This window comes from Centruroides sculpturatus, unplaced genomic scaffold (genome assembly GCF_000671375.1).
Source record: "Centruroides sculpturatus isolate CEXI.00-Female unplaced genomic scaffold, Cexi_2.0 scaffold803, whole genome shotgun sequence".
NCBI lineage: Eukaryota > Metazoa > Arthropoda > Arachnida > Scorpiones > Buthidae > Centruroides > Centruroides sculpturatus.
The window spans coordinates 312,510-326,701 of record NW_019384959.1 but is presented as its reverse complement, the minus strand read 5'-3'; the positions used below and the strand labels follow the sequence as shown (position 1 = coordinate 326,701).

The 14,192-nt window shown below is 27.0% G+C and overlaps 1 long non-coding RNA gene across 1 annotated transcript in view; it reads left to right on the top strand.

Moving 5' to 3' along the window:
• The first annotated feature begins 269 nt into the window (after window positions 1-269).
• LOC111632414 overlaps window positions 270-14,192 on the top strand; it is a 22,229-nt gene continuing 8,306 nt past the window's right edge. The window contains exons 1-2 of the long non-coding RNA XR_002757856.1: window positions 270-755; window positions 905-1,103. This is a non-coding gene — a long non-coding RNA (uncharacterized LOC111632414). The remainder of the gene's footprint in view (window positions 756-904; window positions 1,104-14,192) is intronic.

Genomic DNA, 14,192 nt, shown 5'->3' with positions numbered 1-14,192 from the left:
GCAGCAAATAATAACTCTTACGTAAATAATTTATTCATGAAAGTAGAATGTAATTAGGTATGTAGTTATCATTATTTCTTTAATTTATAACAGAAATACAGGATAATAAATTTATTAAAAATTAATTATTATTATTAAAAATTGAATTTTTATTTTAAATTAATTTATCAAAACACTAACGAAAAGTAGTTGCTTATTTTTACCGACAGATGGAAGCACTACAATTATGTTTTCGTTACGTCATTGAAACAGATGTCGAGAGGGAAAAACGTTGTCGATTGTTGGAACCAATATAAAATTTCGTGATAAGATTGCCACACCTTACGGGTGAATACAAATTTTATTATACAATGCTGCTTTAATTAAAGCAGCCAACTCCTTATTTTATAAATTGCGAAACTGATCCAATTTTGAATTGATGACGTCATTATGATAATTAACAAATTTATTAGAAAAGCAAGAAAAAAAAAAAAAAATACATGTAAATCGATATTTACGGCATTATCATTTAATTCGAAATATACTTGGAAAAAAATTTTCATTTTAAAATTTCTATTTAAATCTCTCGTAAACGGTCATGTTTAGGCCTAGAGTAAGAAGAACACGTGGGTTTGTTTACAAATTTTAAGTTGAATCAAACTTGTATATTTTGGTTCGAACACCCATCGACCGTGTTATAATACGAAACCATATCGACGAATTTATGCTAATATGTCGAAATATCACGTCGGAGATAATGAAAATCGATGTCATAGGTAGTTTTTGTTATTAAAACGATATTTTTACCCATCTGGACTCGCCAATAGTTTAAACTGGGTCTAGTAAGATTTTACAAAGTCAGACTCATTGTGTAAGTCCAGTTATGAATAGACTAACGATGAATCCGCTGCCTTAACGCTTGTAGGTCGCAATCGGAATTGTTTTTCCGTCCGGTTCGGTCGCCTCGCACCCGTGACGTCATCTCACGCGCTCCTTGATTCCACTCAAACTCCATTTTAGCTTTGGAATCGCCGGTTGGCAAAGGACAAAGACAAAGTGGCCTTTTCGGAGAAACGGATTCTAGATCGACATTTGCCTCTGACCTATGACACAATCATTCCCAAGTAAGTAATAACAATATGTAGCCGTTACCTCTCACGAAACCCCCCCATAAAGACTCATTTACTAATTAATCGTCATTGTCAGGTTAGGCTTCATTTTTGCTCGTTAAAAAAAAAAAAAACTATCGTTTCGTGTTCATTTAATTTCGATCGAAGAAATAATCACGGTATATTTTACTTGTATCCAAAGAACTTGTCATGTATGTCTTTAAACGATGTTGAACTTCGAAGAATGACAAACAGACTCGGCAGTCGAAAACGAGATAGTTGTTTTATGGGCAATCGGGCGCCTCATTCACTTATTCAACAACAACAACAACGAACGAACGAAGGCGACATATTTAGTCTTGTTCTGTCTGCTTCATCTCGCCTCATTCTTTAACCTTCCATCATCTTTGCCCACTTTCGTACTGATTTGTAGTTGTTAGAACTTTGTCCGGATGCTTTACATAAACGTCCCGAATCGTGTAAAGTAACCAAAATAATGTAAAATAACTATAAAACAGAAATATTTCTGAAAAGAATAATAATTTCTATAAAATAGACTGTTAATTCATTTTTATATAAAGATATTAACTAGTTAAATCAATATTAAAAATAGCTATATTTTGAATATATTGATAAAGAGTAATAAAATAAATTTATCCAGTTTAATTACTATTCCATATGAATTATTAGAACATTTTTCACTTGTATTATGATTCATTAAAATTATCATATTTCTTTTATTAATAATAGTTAAGCAAATGTTTATTCTTTTGCATATAACTTAATTCATAAAAGTAAAATAATTTAGTTTTTGATTATTTTTTTTATATATAAGCACATTAAAGAATGCATGTGTTTGATATTTTGAAATAATTTAATTATCATATTGAATTTAGAAATGTTACAAGGATTTAAAATATTGCAACAAATGTTTTAGATACTGTAAGCTATACAGGTATATGTAGTATTTATGAAACTATATATAGATAAGATAAAAGTTTACTAATTTAAATATCATGTTGAAAGTATTAAATGTTACGTAGATAATTTCTAGAGAATTTTTGAATTTTTAGTTAGTGTAAATTGTATAATATGAAAGTTACATTTGTTAGTATACCAAATGAATACTGTTCCTTTTAGATATTTTATATATATAGCAGTATAATATAAATATTTTAGATCAATTTATATTAAATGTTAATCTATGCTAAATGAGCTTTTTAAAATCAAAAATTGATAATATTTATAAGTTATGATAAATTAATTCATATTTAAGAATTTAAATTAAATATCAGAAAATTATAATCTGCATATTGCCATTTTAAAAAATTTATCAGTTTTTCAAATAAAAAATTATATACTAAATAAAAATTAAATATTTTATTATTATACAAAAATTTTTAATTAAGAAAAATATTTAACAAGAAGTAGTACAATTGAAAAATTCATATTATTTGATTGAATTAGAATAATTTAATTTGGAATCTTAAAACTGAAATTTAATAACTTTTGAATGTCCAATTTTGGAAGTATGAATAATGAAAACATTTTTAAATTGTGAATAATAATCAGCCATTATGAAATACTTTAATTTTTTATAAGTTTTACTTTATTCTGTTAATAGTGTTTAGTTTAATGTATTATATATAAAAACATATTTTAATATAAAACTGAAATTTATAAAATAATGTATTTATAAAACTTAATGTATACTTATATTCTGTTCAGATTATTTATTATTAGATTAGATAATCAGTAAATGTAGATATATAACTGAAAAATCACTGATTTTACTTTATTCTTTCAATTTATAAATTCTAAAAAATGTAATAAAATTTTTCAATATTTTCAAAAATATGAAATGTTGATTATTAGTAATTAAATATTCATATGTAATTTTGAATAATGTAAGAAGAGATTTAAAAAATTTCAATAAAGGCATTTTTCTCAAAAATGTTTGGAGGTATAATTTTTAATAAAGATTAAAGTATTTGAATGTTATGAATACAGGGGGAAAATGTTGATGGTTTCATAGATAAGTTAGTTCAACATCAGTTAATTCAGAAAATTATTTTGCTTTTTTTGGATTATTATTGTATAAAATATTTTTTTTTCAAATTTCAGCAAATATGCAGAGAAGCAGAAATAAAATAAAAATGCTAAGTATTAGGCATTTATATATATATATATATATATATAAAATATAGGAAAAGGGATAAAAATTAAACTAAGATAGTTGTTTATCAGATTTAGTTTGAAATAGTTTCAATGTGAAACTTGAGCTCTGTTAAGGCAACATTTACTTGGAAGATTATATATAATCTTACATTAAGATCAGTAATGGATAATGTGACTAAATTTAGTATGTAGTCAATAATAATGAAAAGAAACAAAAAAATATATTCTTTTTCCTAATGTGATTGTATGTTCATATTTTATTTACAAAAGTTTTTTGACTCAAATGCAAAGATGAGTATTTCAGTTATTAGCCTACACTTCAGAATAAGCTATAATTAATTTTATATTTTAAGCATCTTATCATTACATGAATATTTTTTTAATATAAAAATACTTGTGTTTATAAGGAAAATTAACAGTTTTTAATTATTTTTTTCTATAAACTTTATTATAAAATAATTGAGTGCAAATGTATTTTTTTGTAAATTGAAGAATTTTTTAATTCAATAAAATCCATCTTAACAAACAAAGCATTGATATACAGTTGACCCCTCTATAACACTGTTGATAATTCCGTGTTATATGAATTCCATGTTGTACGAGTCACTCAGATTTTACAAATGCATGTGCCAGGCTGTAAACGGCTCACGTATTTGTAAAATCTGAGTGACTCATACAACATGGAATTCATATAACACGGAATTATCAACAGTTATAGGGGGGTCAACTGCATATATATATATCTCACTAACCTTATGAGCTTTGAAAAGTTTTAACGTAACACACACATTTTCGGTCTACCTTAGGACCTTCTTCAGGTGGAATTTTATTAGAGAAAACCTTTTTTGGTGTTTCCGTTTCTGATGTGTTCCAAATTTTCTTTTGAATTTTCTTTTAAATTTAAACCTATAATGATGTGTGCTTGCATCAGCGATGTTTTAATTCAAACAAAATTACAGAAAGATACTGCAAAATTTATAATAATGTTTAAATTTAAACCTATAATGATGTGTGCTTGCATCAGCGATGTTTTAATTCAAACAAAATTACAGAAAGATACTGTAAGCTTTATAATAATGTTTAATAATTTTAAACTCTAATAGAAAACTAATTATAACTGAAAATGTTATATGATATTACAGTATTTATCAAAACTATAGGCCCTATAAATAGATATACTGTAAAATGGAATGACTGATTTTCCGGATTGTCTTTGATCCTGAACGTAATTTCCTCTCGTTGCAACTACAGATTTGAAGATTGAATTTTTAACACATAAAAGTTGTAAACAGCATGGTGTAACAGAAATAATATGAAGCAAATTTACATATGATTAAAAACATCTTACTCACATGTAATTTTATTCTGGGAACTGTAAACTATTAATATGTTAATATGATTTTACAGTATGCAATTTGAACTAATGTTAAATATTGATTTCTTTTTAAATATTAAAATAATTTAATATTTATCATGGAAATCGTAAAAAAATATTTAAAAAGCGTANTCTAAGTGACTCATACAACATGGAATTCATATAACACGGAATTATCAACAGTTATAGGGGGGTCAACTGCATATATATATATCTCACTAACCTTATGAGCTTTGAAAAGTTTTAACGTAACACACACATTTTCGGTCTACCTTAGGACCTTCTTCAGGTGGAATTTTATTAGAGAAAACCTTTTTTGGTGTTTCCGTTTCTGATGTGTTCCAAATTTTCTTTTGAATTTTCTTTTAAATTTAAACCTATAATGATGTGTGCTTGCATCAGCGATGTTTTAATTCAAACAAAATTACAGAAAGATACTGCAAAATTTATAATAATGTTTAATAATAGAAAAAAAAGGATTATTTAAAATACAGATTTATATTTTGACTAGATCTCTTAATTTGAAAGGATAACATTGGTCTATATTTTTTGATTATAAATAACTTTTTTAAATTTAAGTTTTTAATAATACAATTAGAAATTAATGAAGAATAAATCAGGGATATTTGAAAAACTGGAGTATAGAATTTTCTTCAGATTTAAAATATATAAAAAAAGAATATGTGAAGAATTTGTCAGTGTTTTTCAAACTTTCAGTATCCATAAAATTCTTTCTAATTAAATTTTTTTTTTTGGTGTTTTATACAAATCAAAATAATTTTGAGATCATATAAATTAAGTACACGATTTTTAAAATCATAATTCATTTTTAAATATATTTTTTTGAACATAAATCTTTATTGCAATTTAAAGTTGTTTAAAAATTTCTTTTTAAAATGATAAGTTTTTACATTATTGAAATGACAGTTTCAAAAATTAAATGTAATAAGAGAACTTTTTAAAAAGAATCTTGTGAAGTCTCAAGGTTTCAAAAAATATACTTTGAATATTGTTGGTCTGTGTGGCATTACTGGCAATCCTAAGAATGAATTTATGAATTAATTAAAATTCTTTATTGCATTAAAGTTTAAGAAAGTTTAAATTTATTCACATTATTCATTTTAAAGTATTTAGTTTCAAATATATGTATAAAATATAAATTTAATAATTCAAAATAAAACAAAGAAAGTATTTAAATAATTAAAATAAGAGAAGTATTTTATAATTTATTAGTGGTTATTTTACTTCGTAAGGAAATGATAAAAAAATAATATGCAATTAGCATTCATAAAAATTTTTTAAGTTTATAGATGATATAATCTGACAAAACTTTATTCTTTTACATCATTAATCTAAATTCTCAAGACAATTATGAAAAAGTTTTTATATACAGTAGTTTCTGTATACCTTGTTTCAAATATACAGGAAACAATAGAGATGAGAATGAAAGAACAAAGTAAACTTAGTACTGAGAAGAATAAGAGTGATTTCATTTGCAGAAAAAGTGGATGTGCTAACCTGTAATCCATGATGGGTACAATGTAGACACCCGAAACTCTCAATGGGCTTACTGTGTCTTTATCATTCTGCAGGAGTTTGTGCTTACAAATACATACAATAAATACAAAGGTATTTATTGTTTCTTATGAAGTTCAAATCAAAAAAACAAAAAATTACATAATTTTAAGAATTAATTCAAGAAGTAATCAATGTATTGAGTATAAATTTATTAAAAGTTTAGTTAAATTGTTTATGTAATAGTATGCTAACAATCAAAAATTGTTTATTTAATCATAAAACATTAGATAAAGTACTATATATATTCACTTTGATAATGGTTAAAAGAGAGTAAATAGGCCTACTACATTTAAAATTCATAAGAATTTGAATGTATTACAAAAGGCAGATTTTTTTTTTCTTTTCTGAAACTGTTTTATTAAGGATTAAAATATTTTTAATTACTGAAGAATGAATTTATCACAAATAGCTGTTTTTTTTAAATTTTATTTTAAGCATCAAAGACTTTTTTTAATATAAAGATCTACATTCATTTCAATATTTTAATTTTATATGAGCTGTTATAAATGAAAGTGGTATAAGTCCATTTTTGGAAAAAATAAGTTAGTGATAGTTTTAGTGAGACATAGATGTCCTTTTTTATATATATTTAATAACAGTCAATTGTGTACAATATCTTCATAAATTAATCAATAGAATATTAACTGTAAAATGTTAGTGAATTTTTTTTTTTTGCAGTGGAATAAGTTCATTCATAATAATCAATAATAATTATTGATACAACACAATTATTGCACCTTAATACAATTAGAAAGTTGTTTCAATAATTGAAACAACTTTCTAATTGTATTAAGGTGTGGAGCTCTCATTTTAAGAAATGTTTTAAGCCAACATAAAGCTGCTGAAAGGGTGCCTTAAAGGCACTTATTTATAAAATTGAAGTAATAATAAATGAAGGATTATTCATTGTGACAAAGTTACAATAATAATTTTTATTATTATGCAATTTTTAATAATTTTTTAATTTAAAATATATGCTTTCCACCTCAAATTAGTAGTGGCTTGTCCCTGTACATCATACTTATCTTGTTAACAATAGAGTTGTGCCAGTCATCTAACACCATTCAGGGGAAACTTTTTGAATTGTAATAACATGACTTCCAGTTTGTAGCAGAAAATCATATATAGTTAATTGGAGCTCCTGCTCCTAAGCTTTCCATATTTGGTCTTGGTTTTCATCCATCTAACTCTGTTCTCAAGATTAAGAAAGGACAAGAGTGGAAATTTGTAGGTCTGCAATCTTTTCAAATTGCAGCCCAAAAATACAAGGTAATCAGATTTGTTATTTTTGATAACTCAATAAGTTGATAGTATTTTTCTTTTTACAAAGAGAAACATTGATATTACATTTTGGAAAAGCCAACTTTAATTAAATTATAAATTTAAAATTGTTGTTCATATTCTTCATGATTTGTTATTATTGAAAGTAGTTTAAGTTCATTTGTGCCTAAAAAAAATTGTTTATTTTCTTTAACAATTTTATTAATTACTATTACATAATAAAATTTATCAAGTTTATAGTTTTAAAAATATTACCTGAATTTATTAATGTTTGTCAATATTTTTCAGTTGATTCAAATGTAAACCTTAAATATCACAATGTATGAATAAATGGACTTATACCACTTTCATTTATAACAGCTCATATATAACTTAAAATGCATAATTAAATGTAAAATATTTATAAAATACAATTATGTATTGTTATTAGCTATATGAAAAAGTTGACAATAGTAAGATGTCAATACTTGATTGATTTTAATAATTATTTAAACAAATATATTTCTCTTTAAAAATTATAAGTTATTTATAATTATGTAAAAAATTTTGTATGTAAGTAAATTTTTAAAATGATTCAAAACTGATTTTTTTTTATATATTACTGTTGTTAACTGTCAATATAATGATAAATATACTAAAACATACTAAGGTACAGATGAAATTTAAATCTAAAATTAATATATTGATATAAATATCTTTTCAATTTACATAACCATTGATCTTGCAATATATTTAGAATGAAGTAAAATCTAAATTTCCTTTTAGAAATATTATAAAGTGCATTTTAATAATATGAAAATTAACCTGATTGATTTGGATCATAAAATATATGACTTTGAATTTTATTCAAGTAGTACTTTTAAGTTTTCAAATTCTGATTTGTTCTTAAATTATTGAACTGAATGTAAGTCATGAAGTTATTTGTATCTGCATTATGGTTATATGGTTATAGAGCTCTATTAAAATAATTTAGTTTGTACAGCATAAATACCATATTATTTTATCTCAAGATGTCCCCCCAAAAAACCTATATAAATTTCAGTACTAATAAATAAAATAAAAAAAACTTTTTTATAAAGAAATTTTAACATGTTTTATTAATTAATAAACTAATTTTAATATAAACTTAGATATGATTTTGCATTTCATATGCAATGTTCAGATAATAACTTTTTAAAATAAATTTAAAGATTTATTTCAGTTTTCTTCAGAATCATTTTAGTCATAATTTATCTGTTTGTTGAATTTGTTTGCTTCAGTATTCAAAGTATCAAGTATTTGATTTTTTTTTTTTTAGTCTTTCTGCCCTGTGGGCACTAAGAGGACCTCTTATAGCAGACCTATTATGGGTTCGGCCAGGCCCACACTGGGGCGACCGGGTGGTGAGGGAAGGGGCCCGACATATCCGAATGAACCATCCCCAAAAAATTCCTGGGGATTCCTTGACCCATCTGGATTCGATCCCGGGTCCCCCAGAGTGGTAGGCTGCCACCTTGACTGCTCGGCCATCCGGTCTCAAGTATTTGATTAGTGACATTAACATAATGTTGTCCAACTAAATACACTCAAACAAACCTTTACATATGCAGCCGTAATTTAATAGATAAATTCAAACGTTTTCGACCATATTCAATGGTCTTTATCAAGAAAAACTGAAAAATCGAACTTCGAACCAAAAATTTGCGTTACGATACAGGCGTTATTTTTGGAACGTTTTTAAAAAGCTATTCTATCGTATAAGCGCCATCTCTACATATTGGCTATAATTAGTTAAAATAATACCAGTAGATACATTAAAATACAATAAAGTGTTAAAATAATGCCCGTAAAAACATTAAAATACAATAGAGTGCATATAGAAACAAGAGTTAAGAGAGTTGCCGCTATGCTAACTTTCTTGACTCTTATAGTATGCATGTTCGCCATGCTGCCAATACTTTGCTTGCATCCCGGAAGTTGATAGCTAAACCTTTTTGGCTTGTTTTGCAGATATGCCAGGCTTCAGCGTATCTGAGGTGCTTTTTGTCGCGTACTCTTCTGTATTTTGTAGAAGTCTACAAAATACAGAAGAGTTCACAACGATGGAGTACAAGGCCTCGCTAAGCAACGTATATAGACGAATAGGAGCTGCTACAAAGAAAAGAATAATATACAAAAGGAGTCCCACTATTTATCAGTTGCTAAGGGCAGACAAAGATGCTGTGGACAAGAACACTATTCCAGGAGTCTACAGAATCCCGGTTACAGACACACGGAGGCAGAATAGGATGTTCTACATCGGAGCTACCGGAAGATCCATCAAACAAAGGCTGTTAGAGCATCAGAGAAATATAAGAAAAGAACAGCTGTGCACAGCGCTGGCGACGTACGTCTTAGCCGACCCACAAGAGGTCAAAGCGGAGTGGGACCGAGCTAAATTGATACAAATAGTACGCGACAAAAAGCACCTCAGATACGCTGAAGCCTGGCATATCTGCAAAACAAGCCAAAAAGGTTTAGCTATCAACTTCCGGGATGCAAGCAAAATATCGGCAGCATGGCGAACATGCATACTATAAGAGTCAAGAAAGTTAGCATAGCGGCAGCTCTCTTAACTCTTGTTTCTATATGCACTCTATTGTATTTTAATGTATTTACGGGCATTATTTTAACACTTTATTGTATTTTAATGTATCTACTGGTATTATTTTAACTAATTATAGCCAATATGTAGAGATGACGCTTATATGATAGAATAGCTTTTTAAAAACGTTCCAAAAATAACACCTGTATTGTAATGCAAATTTTTAGTTCGAAGTTTGATTTTTCAGTTTTTCTTGATAAAGACCATTGAATATGGTCGAAAACGTTTGAATTTATCTATTAAATTACGGCTGCATATGTAAAGGTTTGTTTGAGTGTATTTAGTTAAGAAATGCAGTCTCTGACGAGTTATAATGTTGTCCAGAAGACTTTAATTGTTAGCTCTTTAATATTCAATTTGTGTGCCATATTACTATTATCTGTTTAAAAAATAATAGAACATAAATTATTAAAAAGTATTAATATATTACTTTCATTTGAAATGCAAACAGTATTCTTCATATTCAAATTATTATTAACTATTTTACTTCAATAAATTTATAGTTTAATGAATTTTTAAATATCATAAAACCTTGGTTTAATGGACATTCTTGAAACTGGAGATTTTATTCACATAAAACAGGATTTTATCCAATATTTTTTTAAGACAGTCAAATATTAAAAATTGCTGTATATTTTACAAAACTCAGCAGTATTTTAAATAATTTATACAAGGTTTTGTTTTATAAAAGAAAAAATACGATAAGAACAAAATTTAGAAATAGCCAAAAGCTTGCTGAAATTATAGTGCTATCTTCTCATGTTAATTAACATAATTTGACACAAGAAACATTGTCATTGTGTAGTAAATTTAATAATTAGAAATTATTGATTAATTAATTTGGAGAAATCTGTTAAAAAAAAAGGCCTGGAATTGGAATCAAAATTGCAACTATTGCAAACTATGCAGATGACATTATCACTTTATTACACTATCTAGGTTTCCCAAATAGGATACTTTCTAATTTTCTAACACATAACTCATTTCATCCATTTTTTTCTTTTGTTCTCTTTTTTTAAATTCACTTGGTTTCTTTATTATTATTATTATTATTTTTTCGTTTGCAAGATTGAAATGTCAGCATCAATCTACCAATGTTTACTGTGAAGAGTATTAGAGAATTGTGTAATAATGTAATTATGAAAACTTCTAAAGCACGGGTTCCCAACCTATGGGTTGCAACCCAGAAGGGGGTCGCGACGGGTTTTCTGTGGGGTCGCCAACTTATGCAGTAAACTAAAACAAAATTTTCACTATAATGCAATATTTATTTTTAATGGTGTCTTAAAGTTTGAATAATTTCATATATTTTTAAAAAATTAAAATAAGTGTAATCTGGGTACGCTATTCTGTCACAGTTGGTTGAATCATGTGTTGAGAGTTTTGAGAGGAATAAATTAAATGTTGAGAATGACATGAGGTTGGCGTTAACAAAATCTCACCCGCGAATTTTGAGGCTGGTTACATGCAATTTCAACCATCTCATTAAATTAATTATTAAACATAATTTAAAATAAAATTATACTAAAAACTAATTTCATTGTTTTTTAATTACCTTATTAAAAATACCTTTTTCAATTGTATCGGGGTCGCGGGTCACTTGGCTTTTATAAAAAGGGGGTCGCCACCCGAAAAAGGTTGGGAACCGTTCTAAAGTTTAAGGACACACAGAAATTCTTAAATGGAATATAGAATATTATATAAAAAATATAAGTATGGTATTATTTAATTAATATTTATAGATTGTAATTCATTGTACTGTTCAATTAACAGAGGTTTTGGAGAATAGGAAGTGTATGAAATTTTGTCTGTTGTCCTTATAAGGCATTATCCACTTAAGGTAAAAATACACTAATAGTCCTATTACTATTCTGGGACCAGATTTTGTCTGCTAAGTACAGGTGTCTGCTAGACTCAGTGATGAGTTTATCATTTATAATTAAATATAGTGAAACTATATTTAATTATAAATGATAAACTTTTTGTCATATATGCAAGGAATGCACGTTTGTATAATTATACAATATGCATTCTTGGATAAAATGGCTGGCATGATAGATCAGACAGAATGATTTAATTTTTTTTCGTATAATTATTAATCATCAAATTAATATTTTTCTTAATATTCATAGTTGATTAAGTAGAAGTTTTGTCAGAAAATTTATTCTACAAATATATATATTTTTCAATATTGCTTTTAATTGAATAAAAAAATATGATTACACACCAGAAATTCTCTATTGTTTATCAAAATTTCTAATTTTTGTTGTATAATGTATGCATGAAATTTGAACAATTTTCAATTTTGTGTTTTCAATTTAACTTTTCTTTTGCTTTTTCATTAATATTTTGTTAAAATAAAAATTAAATACTTTTATGAAATTACTAGTTTATTTATACTTGAATGTTTATCATTTATTAGTGTACATAAATGATTTCTATAAACTATTGATTTATAGAATTTTTGTTTAGTACTAAATAAAAGTAAATGAAGAATGAATAATTAAATGTATAAATTTTTATTTTATTTTTCCATGTAATCATTGTGATTAATTTTTCTATTGAATCACAATAGTGTTGAATTGATTTTATTTAGATGCAAACTTGAAAATTATGTATATATATCAGAGTATCAAACTGAAATATTTTTGAAATATTTATTTCATAATTATTGAAATTGCTTTAATTAGTTCATATCAAGGGGCAACTACTTAGGCAGTTGTTTGTGGAATGGTATCTTCATGCCCCAAGTCAGATGTAGTGTTGACTTGTTTTTGTCTCTTCATGTTTGAACTATTTGTTTCATCCTCTGTTTCTGTCCTCTTTATGTTGCCATTGTTGTGGAATTTGTCACTCACATATTTGCCATGTGTGTATACTCATATGCTTGAAAGGAAAATCCTGGTAATTGAAGGCAACATGTTGTTTCCAGCATGCTGTTTCGGCTCTTGCTTCAGATAAGTGGGTGGATCGAACCAAACTCTGTTCAAGTCATCAGCTAGTCATTGAGTCTTTTGGGACCTTGGCTCAGAGTAAACTGATCAGTGTAGTCTGAACAGATTAGTTTTCAGCCTTGCTACATTATGAGGATATAACTTTTGGAAAATCATGGTGTTATTAGTAGGTGTTGCTTATTCACACTATATGGCATCCTCTTGTTGAGTTCAATGGTGGGTGGAGTCCCTAGGAGCTGAAAGTTTTTCTTCAATCATGGAAACTTTAATTAACAAATGACCATATACTGATGGTATTTCAGAAGCACTTACTGGATGTGATAAGCCACATGTTTTTCTTTTATAACAGGGGTGCACAACCTGCGGCCCGCAGGCCACATACGGCCCCCTATCAATGTTTATGCGGCCCGCGGACGGTACAGGCCAAATCCCTTCTTTCGAAGTTTCTAAGTGTAGAACTTTTTCCCTTTCACAAAGTCATTAGCACCCAACTGTTTTATGACTTTCCCTGAGGTGAGAAATGGGAGATTGTTCTATAAATAAGTCTATTTCTATCTAACACTTTCTGGTTTAGATATCAAATATTTTAAAATGATGTTAGAACGTCATTTCCGATGTTATGGGGAAGTTTCTATTTTGGCGGAAAATCTTCAATTTTATGCTTCGGAAAACTTGCCTATTCTTCTAAATAGCGTCAAATAACAAAAATAAGTGAAAATAGCACTGAAAAACCATGAAAATAATGATTTTTTAGCATTTGTTTACATTCTAGATTCTGATTGGTATCGTCGAATTTGAATCAATCTTTTCTGAAAAGACGCTTATTCGTCAACCTAATGTCATTCAAACTAGAAAAAAACTAACCAGAGTTCAAAAAGGAATGTACAAAAAGCTATAACAACCAATAATTTACAACAATATCTCTCCATAGACAAAGAATAGAAAAAAAATTTTTCACATCAAATTTATTATTATTAAGTTGGACCAAGAAAATTAATACTGTAGTTGGAATAGAGTCATTACGACTAAAAGGAAGCCATTTGCATTAAAATATTTTGGATTTAATAATTATTACAAACCGCGTCAAGCCATAAACTTGTCAACAAAGAGGGTTG